Raw genomic sequence first — 11,626 nt, forward strand, 5'->3', positions numbered from 1 at the left:
TGAGCAGGAAAGTCGCAGTGATGGCTCATTTGACGATTCAGAGAACTCTTCAGTCTGAGATGCAGAGGTTTAATCTAGAGACTTATCCTCGAGGTAGAGTTCCCCGTCTATCTACCTTGACTATTCAGTCCTCTCTTCTAGATCGTATTCGCAGTGGTCAGTCACCAGATGAGCAGTTGGCAAAGTGGAAGCAGAGGGATGAGGCCAAGGGCAGTGTCATGTATACAGTCAGGGACGGTATTGTGAGATATCGAGACATGATGTGGGTTCCTAGCAGTGGTTCTATCCAAGCATATATCTTATCAGAAGCCCACATGTCGTCGTACTCTATTTATCCTGGGAGTACGAAGATGTACAAAGATCTACAGTTGTTGTATTGGTGGCCTGGTATGAAGAAGGATATCAGACGTTTCGTATCCGAGTGTCTGACATGTCAACTTGTGAAAGCGGAGCATCAGAGATCAGCAGGTATGCTCAAGCCTCTTCCCATTCCCGAGTGGAACTGGGAGAATGTCATCATGGACTTCGTGACCGGTTTGCCGAAGTCAGCCAGATGATCAAATGCTATCTGTGTGATTGTTGATCGTCTTACCAAGTCAGCGCAATTCTTGCCTATCAAGACGACTTTCACCATGATTCAGTATGCAGAGTTGTATATCCGGGAGATAGTGCGACTTCATGGTATTCCAGTTTCTATCGTATCTGACAGAGACCCCATATTTACTTCCTCCTTTTGGAAGAGTTTGCATTCGACTATGGGTACGAAGTTGCTGTTTAGTACAGCTTTCCATCAGCAGACAGATGGGCAGTCAGAGCGAGTTATTCAGATTTTAGAGGATCTTCTCCGTGCTTGTGTTATTGATTTCTCAGGGAGTTGGGAGTCGAAGCTGCCATTGGTAGAGTTCACCTATAACAACAGTTTCCAGTCGTCTATAGATATGGCTCCATATGAAGCGCTGTATGGTTGCAAGTGCAGATTTCCTATTCACTGGGATGAAGTAGGAGAAATATCAGAGTTGGGTCCAGAGATTATTCAGCAGACTGCCGATGTAGTAGTCAAGATCCGGGATAGGATGAGGACTGCTCAGAGTCGACAGAAGAGTTATGCGGATCAGCGGAGTAGAGAGCTAGAGTTTGCCGTTGGCGACCATGTTTTTGTGAAGGTAGCACCTATGAAAGGTGTCATGCGATTTGGGAAGAAAGGGAAGCTCAGTCCGAGATTCATTGGACCATTTGAAATCCTCGACAGAGTTGGGATGCTAGCTTATCGTGTTGGTCTTCCGCCGAATCTGACCGGAGTACACAATGTTTTCCACGTATCTATGCTGAGGAAGTTTGTGGCAAATCCTTCGCATGTCTTGAACTTTGAGCCGTTGGAGCTCACTCTGAACCTGTCTTATGAGGAGAGACCAGTACAAATCTTAGTCAGAAAGGAGAAGAAGCTTCGGAACAAGATGGTACAGCTAGTGAAAGTCAAATGGCTCAACCATTCTGAGGAGGAAGCTACATGAGAGTCTGAGCCAGAGATGAGGAGTCAGTATCCTGAGTTATTCGGTGAGTTTTAATTTCGAGAACAAAATTTCTTTTAAGGGGGGGAGAGTTGTAGAACCCGTAAATTAGATTACGTATAAGCCATGCATAATTTTTAGTATTTAAATTAAAATGATTTTATTGCATTTGGATTTAAATTCCTTTCTTTAAATTTAATTATTTTATTAAGTAGTTTAATGGTTATCATTTCAGTTAATTAAGCGAGGCCGAACTGGAGTTTGAGTAATGAGATAAAATTTAATATTAAGAAAACATTCTTAGAATTTATTTAAAATAAATAATAAGTCAATTTAATGTAAAAGAATGTTTGAGAAATTATTTAAATAATTTGAGATAAGTAGTAAATAAAGTTCAATAATTAATTTCTTAATTCACTAAAATATTTAATGGGTGGATAAAACACTAAAGATTTAAAATAAAATATTTAAGAAATATTTTCCCTCCCATTATCTTAATTTTCGGCCATTACATTTGTAGGGATTTAATTAATTTTTCAACCCTCAAACTTTGATATCTTTCCCTATCCATTCATGATAGATAATTCCTTAAAATTTATTCACCACTAATTAATATTTAAGCAATATTTCTACCATATTTATCTAGCAACATTTCCCTTCTTTTTAATGCATAAAATCAGCCCCTCCCTCCTTTCTAGATTCAAAATTTGTTTGACAACTCATTCCTTGTTATCCTTCCTTAATCTTTTTCTAGGTAGATATTTTCCCCACTTTTAAATCACCAACAAATAATTAATTAAGCAATTTTCTCCTTGTTCCTAGACACTATAATCAACCAAGTGCACCCTTTTTTTATCCCTCAAATCTTTTGATATCATTCTTATTTCCTTATTTCTCAAATTCAAAGATAGCAAGGATTATTCTCTCCATTTATCTTGCAATTTCCCTTTTGTTCTTCCTAGCCTTCCTCCCTCCTGATTCATCAAAAATTTCAGAGTATTTGGTGAGAAAAAAAAATCGTGAGCCTCCACAAGAAAAATAAGAGAGAAAAAGGTGAGAAAAGAAGAAGACTCCTCCTCCGCGCCGCGTCGTCGCTCGTTTGTTTTTCTTTCAAAACAAAAATTTCCCGGGATGTTTCTATCATTCTTTTACTCATCAATCAAGTCATATACTGATTTTTTTACATCACATGTGCATGATTTTTAACCATGAAAACCGAAATTCTTGACAGCATGTGTCCGAAACATGTACAGGTTTTTCTTGCACTTCTTGGTGCCTTCACGGGTTGCATGGTTTTAGTGATTGCTGGGGTTGGCTCACATCCAGTCTTTCCAAGCTGCATCTAGGACGGATATAGGGTGAGTTAAGAAGTGATTTGACCATTGGTTAAAGTCTCTCTTCCCCCAGCAACTCGAATGGGCAGCAACACGTCCATAATGCATTTTGAGTCTCGAGTTGCACGATTTTTGGGCTAAGGCAAGTGTTCTGATCTTGGCTACCCTTGGGGCTATAGCCATGGTTAGAACCCTTCCTTGACATGTCTAGAACGTGACCAAGATGCCCTTTCATGGCTTGGTTCAGGTCCCAATCGGTTTCAAAAATAAAAAGAACATCCCCTTCGGTTTTGGAAAATTCTGGTTGTCGTGTGTGTGTTGTGTTTCGAAATTTTTATGTGGCGTGGGTCTTGGTTGGCTCTTTAGCCCTTAGCCATGGTCCATATCATACCCCTTGATGTCTAGATCATGCCATGGTCAACCAAATGGCCACTTGAATGATCCATGACAGCAAACAATAGCAACGTCCCACGCGTACAGTTTGTTGTTCTCGGTTGGGAGTGTGGTCACGTTTCTGGTGTGGGTTGGATTGTGGCTGGCCTAGGACCCTTAGCCATGGTTCAAACCATACCCTAGGATGTTGGTAAGAGGCTCTGGTCGGTGGTTCAAGCCCCAATTGTGAAGGCCCTCGAACTACTTGCTTGGAAATTTGCGGAAAATTAAAAATTTTCTTTTTAAAAAAACTTAAATGGCCTCATTCATAAAATCACTGGTGAATCAAGTTCAATATTTCAAAATATTGCAGCGGAAGAAAATCAAAGTTTTGCCAACAACAACGATTTAAAAATATCCAACAACTGATAAAAATTGTTTGCGAAGAAAATAACAACTGCTGCTCTGAGGTCCTCGGGTGCCACTACTGCCGACCCAAGCTGGCTCACTGGTCCCCGCCCTCGGCCCTGGCCTCATCAGTACCTACAACAATCAAGTCTAGTGAGCCTAAAGACTCAGCATGCATAAATCGCAGGTAACGAGTAAAAATCTGAATTTAAAATATGCATGTGATAAAATATCCTGTCCTGAGGCATACTGAAAATAATCTGTACTGAGCAATTATAATACGTGCATAACTGAACTGGAAGTCACTGTAAAAAAAATATTTGCTCCTTGGAGCCTGTACTGAAATATCTGGCAAAATTTTCTGTTGAGATTATGTTTTACGCCTGTGGCCACTGCACTAAGCTGAACTGATCGGTAACTGGCTACCGGGGAGGCTGAAACTGATCTGAGCTGGCCGATCACTGGCGACCGGGTGGTACCATACTGAACTGATCGGTCACTGGCGACCGTATAAAATAACACTCCCACATAGTGAATGAACCACAAGCCATATCGCATAAATCTCAAAAATAATCATTTTCTATTTAATGCACGTAAAATAATTAACTGGCGTAATGAAAATTCCTGTAATTTTACCAACTGGATTGGATTGGATCGTTCCCAGGCTCGCTGCAACCTAACTGTGCCATTAAAAATATGCAATAGCTTAAACTTGACCAACTACGCAATTTACGTTCAAAAGATGCGACTATGAAGCCTAATGACTTCGCATTTAATCATGACTCCGAGCCAACTTGAACCGACACTGAACCGACGTATAGTCATGATTAAAATACGCTGAAAAATCATAAAATAATGCTCCTAAAATGATAGGGTCGAAATCTAGGTGGAATGGAGGCCAAAACACGAAACGCTCTTTCGAGAGTCAATTTGGCACATTGCACCGTAAATTCTCGTACGACCTCAAAAATGATCCAAATGACAAACGGTCAAAAACATGACCTTCCTAACTCAATGAGGCACTGTCCAGTCCAAGGCCATGGGCTAAAAGCCAACCAAGAACTCAAACGACGCTTCTGAACAGCAGCATACTTGCTGTCAAAAAAATACAGCAGCTGCGCACTACAAGACTTGCATTGGTTTCGAGACTATCGGCCATTAGGGGCGTGAACCACCGACCAGAGACTCTTACCAACATCCCAAGGAATGATTTGAACCATGGCTAAGGGCCCTAGGCCAGCCACAATCCGCATCACACCAAATCTTAACCGAAGGGTCCAACCGAGAGCAACGTGCATGCGTGTGTAGTGTTTATGCTGTGATCGATGTCTTGCGTCGTTCCAGTGGCCATTTGATTGACCATGGCACGATCTAGACATCTAGGAGCATGATATGAACCGTGGCTAAGGGCCATAGGCCAACCAAGATCCACACCAAGCCACAAAAGAAACGAACCATATGCTGAAAAATGGAAGGGCCGAATGGGGAAAGGGGCTGTTCTTGTTGATTATTTAAAAACCGATGAGCCATGGACCAAGCCACCAAAAGGGCAACTTAGTCACGTCTTAGACATGCTAGGGAAGTGATCCAACCATGGCTAAAGGCCCTTGGGGCAGCCAAGATCAGATCCACAACCCTTGACACAAAACTGAAATTTCGAATCACATTTCTGCACTTATGGGGAACTTGCTGTCATTTCGGTTTTCCAGCAAGTATGGGGCTGGTTTGAATGGACCAACATGGTCCTAATGCATCCTACTACATGTATACAAGCCGCCTTGGGAGCCTGGAGTCGATCCAATACCTGAAACTCACAAACCAAAAGAAATCGTGAAGCTTGCCATGAAGAGCCGAAATTCTGCATGTGTGTTCCCAAAATAATTTGACATGTATCTCGGTTTTTGCTTGCTAAAACATGATCATGTACTGAAAAATAAATGATAATATGACTTGATTGAGGTTTGAAAGAAATCTAGACATGCCTGGTTTCGTTTCGAAAGAAAACGAAAAGAAGAGACGAGACGGCGCGGAGGAGACGGAGTGGCTTGCTTCTCTACCTTTCTTGGCTCTCGATTTTTCTCCCTTTCTCCCTAGCTGTTATTCACGTTTTTTCTACTGAAAAGGGGTCTTATTTTCGGTGGAGGTGGAGGGGGAGTGATGGTTATGAAGGTGAGGAGAAGGGTGCACAAAAATAGGATCATATCAAGACCAAGTCTTCATGCATTTGAATTTTGAATTTTGAATTGCTATCAAATGATCTCTTGGGTGGTTCTAGACTATAGTGGCCGATTTTATCATGCCAAACAAGGGTTAGGATAGTGGTCTAGTATTAATTAATTAAGGTGGAAAAATAGCTAAAAGAATTAGCATGCTAATCAACCAAGAATGGGTCAAAGGTGAGTTGGCAAGTCCTAGTTTGTTCTTCTAGGGGTGTGGCCGAAAATGCATGATAAATGGTAGGGGGAAAATTGATTATCTAGTCAACTAATAATCCTTGAAAGCCTTACTAATCCTTTAATTAATTTAGTGAACTAACCCCTTAATTAAGTAACTTAACTGAGCTCATTTCTTAATCACCTCCAATAATTTAAATTAAAATCCTCAACTAACTTAAATAATTCCTTAAACTTCTGGAAATATTTCTCAAATCTTAAATTCTATCTCAAAACTCCAACTCCGGTCCGGCCTCACTGAAAATACTGAAATGCTAAAAATCAAACTGCTGAACTGAAATAATGAATAATTAACTTCAAACAAATGCATTTAAAATAATCATGCAATGAAGTCAATTAAATTTAAAAATCTAGAATTATGCATGGCTTACACGTCTACTGATTTACGGGTTCTACAATCCTTCCCCCCTTAAATAAATTTCGTCCTCGAAATTAGAACTCACCGAATAACTCAGGGTATCGACTTCTCATCTCCGGCTCAGACTCCCACGTAGCTTCCTCCTCTGAATGGTTGAGCCATTTGACTTTGACTCGCTTAACCAACTTGTTCCGAAGTTTCTTCTCTTGTCTGTCTAGGATCTGCACGGGTCTCTCCTCATAAGATAAGTTCGGAGTAAGCTGCAACGGCTCGAAGTTCAGCACATGCGAAGGATTTGCCATATACTTCCTCAGCATGGAGACGTGAAAGACATTGTGTACTCCGGCCAGATTTGGCGGAAGAGCCACACGATACGCTAGCGTCCCAACTCTGTCGAGGATCTCAAACGGTCCAATGTATCTCGGACTGAGCTTCCCTTTCTTGCCAAATCTCATGACACCCTTCATAGGTGCCACTTTCACGAAGACATGATCGCCCACTGCAAACTCTAACTCTCTCCTCCGCTGATCGGCATAACTCTTCTGTCGGCTCTGGGCAGTCCTCATCTTATCACGGATCTTGACTACTACATCAGCTGCCTGCTGAACAATCTCTGGACCCAACTCTGCTCTCTCTCCTACTTCATCCCAATGAACAGGAGATCTACACTTGCGACCATACAGCGCTTCATACGGAGCCATACCTATGGACGACTGGAAACTGTTGTTATAGGTGAACTCTACCAATGGTAAGTTCGACTCCCAACTCCCAGAGAAATCAATGACGCAAGCACGGAGAAGATCCTCTAAGATCTGAATAACTCGCTCCGACTGTCCATCTGTCTGCGGATGGAAAGCTGTGCTAAACATCAACTTCGTACCCAAAGTCGAATGCAAACTCTTCCAAAACGAGGAAGTGAATCTGGGATCTCTGTCGGATACGATAGAAACTGGAATACCATGGAGTCGGACTATCTCTCGGATATACAGCTCTGCATACTGAACCATGGTGAAAGTCGTCTTAATAGGCAAGAAGTGCGCTGATTTGGTAAGACGATCTACAATCACCCAGATGGCATTCGATCCTCTGGCTGACCTCGGCAATCCGGTCACAAAGTCCATGGTAACATTCTCCCACTTCCACTCGGGAATAGGGAGAGGCTTGAGCAAACCTGCTGGTCTCTGATGCTCGGCCTTCACTAACTGGCAAGTCAGGCACTCGGATACAAAACGCCTGATGTCCTTCTTCATTCCTGGCCACCAATACAATAGCTGCAGATCTTTGTACATCTTCGTACTCCCAGGGTGAATGGAGTACGGGGACGTATGGGCCTCTGATAAGATGTCTGCTCGGATAGAATCACTGCTAGGAACCCATATCCTCTCTCGGTATCTCACAATACCGTCGCTGACTGTATACAAAACACTGCCCTTGGCTTCATCTCTCTTCTTCCACTGTGCCAACTGCTCATCTGCGGTCTGACCACTGCGAATACGGTCCAAAAGGGAAGACTGAATGGTCAAGGTAGATAGACGAGGAACTCTACCTCGAGGGTAAGTCTCAAGATCAAACCTCTGCATCTCGATCTGAAGAGGTTTCTGAATCGTCAATTGAGCCATCACTGCGACTTTCCTGCTCAAAGCATCCGCAACTACATTAGCTTTACCCGGGTGGTAGCTAATGTCACAATCGTAGTCTTTCACAAGCTCCAACCAACGTCTCTGACGCATGTTCAGCTCCTTCTGCGTAAAGAAATACTTGAGGCTCTTATGGTCGGTAAAGATCTGACACTTCTCCCCATACAGATAGTGCCTCCAAATCTTCAAAGCAAAAACTACGGCCGCTAACTCCAGATCATGGGTGGGGTAGTTCTTCTCGTGAATTTTCAGCTGTCGAGAAGCATACGCTATCACTCTCCCATGCTGCATCAAAACTGCACCTAAACCAAGCTTCGAAGCATCGGTATAAAGGACAAACTCACCAGATCCTGACGGTACAGCCAAAACGGGTGCTGAGATAAGAGCTTGCTTCAAAGTATCGAAGCTCTTCTGACACTCCTCGCTCCACACAAACTTCACATTTTTCTTGGTCAGTGCTGTGAGTGGAACGGCAATAGAGGAAAATCCTTGGATGAATTTCCTGTAATATCCTGCTAGCCCAAGAAAACTGCGGATCTCTGATGCATTCTGAGGCACAACCCAATCTCTGACTGCTGCAACTTTCGCCGGGTCTACCTCAATACCACTGCTAGAAACAATGTGGCCCAAGAACGCCACCTTCTCTAACCAGAATTCGCACTTACTGAACTTTGCGAATAGTTTATGTTTCTGCAATGTCTGCAACACTGTGGTCAGATGCCTGCTGTGCTCCTCCCGACTCTTGGAGTAGACGAGAATGTCATCTATGAACACTATCACAAACTGGTCGAGGTACGGCTGAAATACGCGATTCATTAGATCCATGAAGATCGCTGGCGCATTCGTCAGACCGAACGGCATCACTAGGAACTCGTAGTGGCCATAACGAGTCCTGAAAGCTGTCTTCGAGACATCAGCATCTCTCACCCTCAACTGGTGATAACCGGAACGCAGATCTATCTTGGAGAAAATCGAAGCTCCCTGCAACTGGTCAAACAGATCCTCAATCCTCGGTAGTGGGTATTTATTCTTCACTGTAACCCTGTTCAACTCCCGGTAGTCAATGCAAAGCCTCATCGAGCCATCCTTCTTTTTCACAATTAAGACTGGCGCGCCCCATGGAGAAAAGCTCGGGCGAATGAACTCCTTGTCGAGAAGTTCCTGGAACTGCTTCTTAAGCTCTGCCATCTCTGTCGGTGCTAGTCGGTACGGTGCTTTGGATATCGGAGCCGTACCTGGCATAAGCTCAATGGAAAACTCCACCTCTCTCTCTGGTGGCATACCAGAGACGTCTTCGGGAAAAACGTCTAAGAAATCTCTAACAATCGGAACATCTGAGGCTGACTGGCTGGGTTCCTCGGGGACAGATAAAAAGGTTGCTAGAAATGCCCGACACCCTCTATGCATGAGCTTCCTAGCCTGAACATAAGGAATAATGCGCGGTAAAGGAAAGTACCTGTCCGGCTCAAATAAGAACTGCTCCATTCCAGGCGGTCGGACAAGAACGGATCTCCGCTGGAAGTCTATCAACACTCTGTTCCTCAATAGCCAGTCCATCCCTAGGATGATGTCAAATTCCGGCATCGGTAGCACAATCAGATCCGCATAAACAAGATTACCGTGCAACTCAAGGTCTATATCTCGGATAACATTGGTAGCTGCCATCTCCTCGCCTGACGGCAACACTACTGAAAAGGCTGTATCTAGCCCAATGGTCTGGATCTTGAGAAAGTTTGCAAAGACCTCCGAAATAAACGAGTGAGTGGCCCCTGAATCTATCAAGGTCTTGGTAGCGGAACCAGATATAAAAATTCTCCCTGAAAGAGCGGAGCTCTAAGTTGAATCCCACTACAAGATCTAAACTTATAGACATGCAAAGGTCAAGGTTCCTCTAGCTTAATTCCTCTGAAATAAATCTGAGTAGAGCATGCAATCCTATAACAGTTCTAAGTTCAAAAATCTAAATCCCGATTCCCAAAATGCTGAAATTCGAAGAATAACTTAAAGTTTAAAGGTACCTGTCAACAACATAGTCTCCGGGTTGGTTTCCGCGGCATGGAGAGCAAAAACTCTGCCTTGGGTAGGCTGATTCCTCTGAGGGCACTGCAGCAACATGTGGTCTGGACTGCCACACTTAAAACACTTTCCTGAGCCAGCCATACATGCTCCAGGATGGCGACGTGAGCACCTGGGACAGACTGGGTGCTCCTGAGTCCTCGGGGCTGGGCGTCCCCGCTGCTGCTGCTGCTGCTGCTGCTGGCCTCTGTTCCTGGGCGGTCCATGAAAAGGCCTCTTATTCTGCTGCTGATGCTGATGAGGAGGAGGGCGGTGCGGTGCCTGGACTGGGCGCTTGCCCTGGCGATCCCTCTCGATATCCCGCAGATCCTGCTCTGCGGCTAAGGCCTTGGAGACGGCAATCTCATAAGTAGCAGGGTCAGATACCCTAACATCCCGGCGCAAGATCGGCCGTAAACCCACCAGGAAGTGAATCAGCTTGGCTTTGGCATCATTCGCTATCAGGGGCACAAAGTGACAGCCCCTCTCAAACTTACGTATAAACTCCGTAACCGACATATCCCCCTGTCTCAGGCTCATGAACTCGGTGGTCAGCCTGGTGCGAACCTCCTCAGCAAAATACTTGGAGTAGAAAACCTCCGTAAAGCGGGTCCAAGAAAGTGTAGCCAATGTCAGGGCTACCGAAGCTCCTTCCCACCATAAGCGGGCGTCTCCAGTGAACAAGTAGGTGGCACATCGGACTCGGTCTGCGTCCCCCAGCTCCATAAAATCGAAGATCACCTCGAGGGATTTGATCCATCCCTCGGCAACCATGGGGTCAGATGCCCCAGAGAATTCCTTCGGGCGCATCTTCATGAATCGCTCATACACTGCCTCGGGCCCTGTCGGCCTGGCTGCGGCTGCGGCTACGGCTGCGGCATTGCCCCCCGCAAACTGTGCGAAGAACTGTGCCATCCCAGCTAACATCAAGGCACTCATGTCCGGTGGGGGCGGTGGAGGAGGTGGTAGGTCTCCCTCCGGTCTATGCTCCTCTCTGTCCTCTCGGCGAGGCTCCACCTCTCTGTTGCGCTCTAAAATGCGTCTAGGGGGCATACTGTTCCAACATAACCCATACGTAACTAACATGCATAATTCCATAATTTATTTTAAATGAACTCTGAAATACTGAAAATCTGGAAGCATGCTGACAAAATAATTCATGCTATAACTGAAATGCTGAACAAAATGCTGAACTGAAAAAAAAACTTACAGACCAAAGGCGTGGCTTCGTGAGCTTCTCGCGGTCAGTAGTAGTGAAACCCTATACAGAACCACCGCTCTGATACCAACTGTGAAGGCCCTCGAACTACTTGCTTGGAAATTTGCGGAAAATTAAAAATTTTCTTTTTAAAAAAACTTAAATGGCCTCATTCATAAAATCACTGGTGAATCAAGTTCAATATTTCAAAATATTGCAGCGGAAGAAAATCAAAGTTTTGCCAACAACAACGATTTAAAAATATCCAACAACTGATAAAAATTGTTTGCGAAGAAAATAACA

Source organism: Primulina tabacum, chromosome 10 (assembly GCF_025594145.1).
Source record: "Primulina tabacum isolate GXHZ01 chromosome 10, ASM2559414v2, whole genome shotgun sequence".
Lineage (NCBI taxonomy): Eukaryota > Viridiplantae > Streptophyta > Magnoliopsida > Lamiales > Gesneriaceae > Primulina > Primulina tabacum.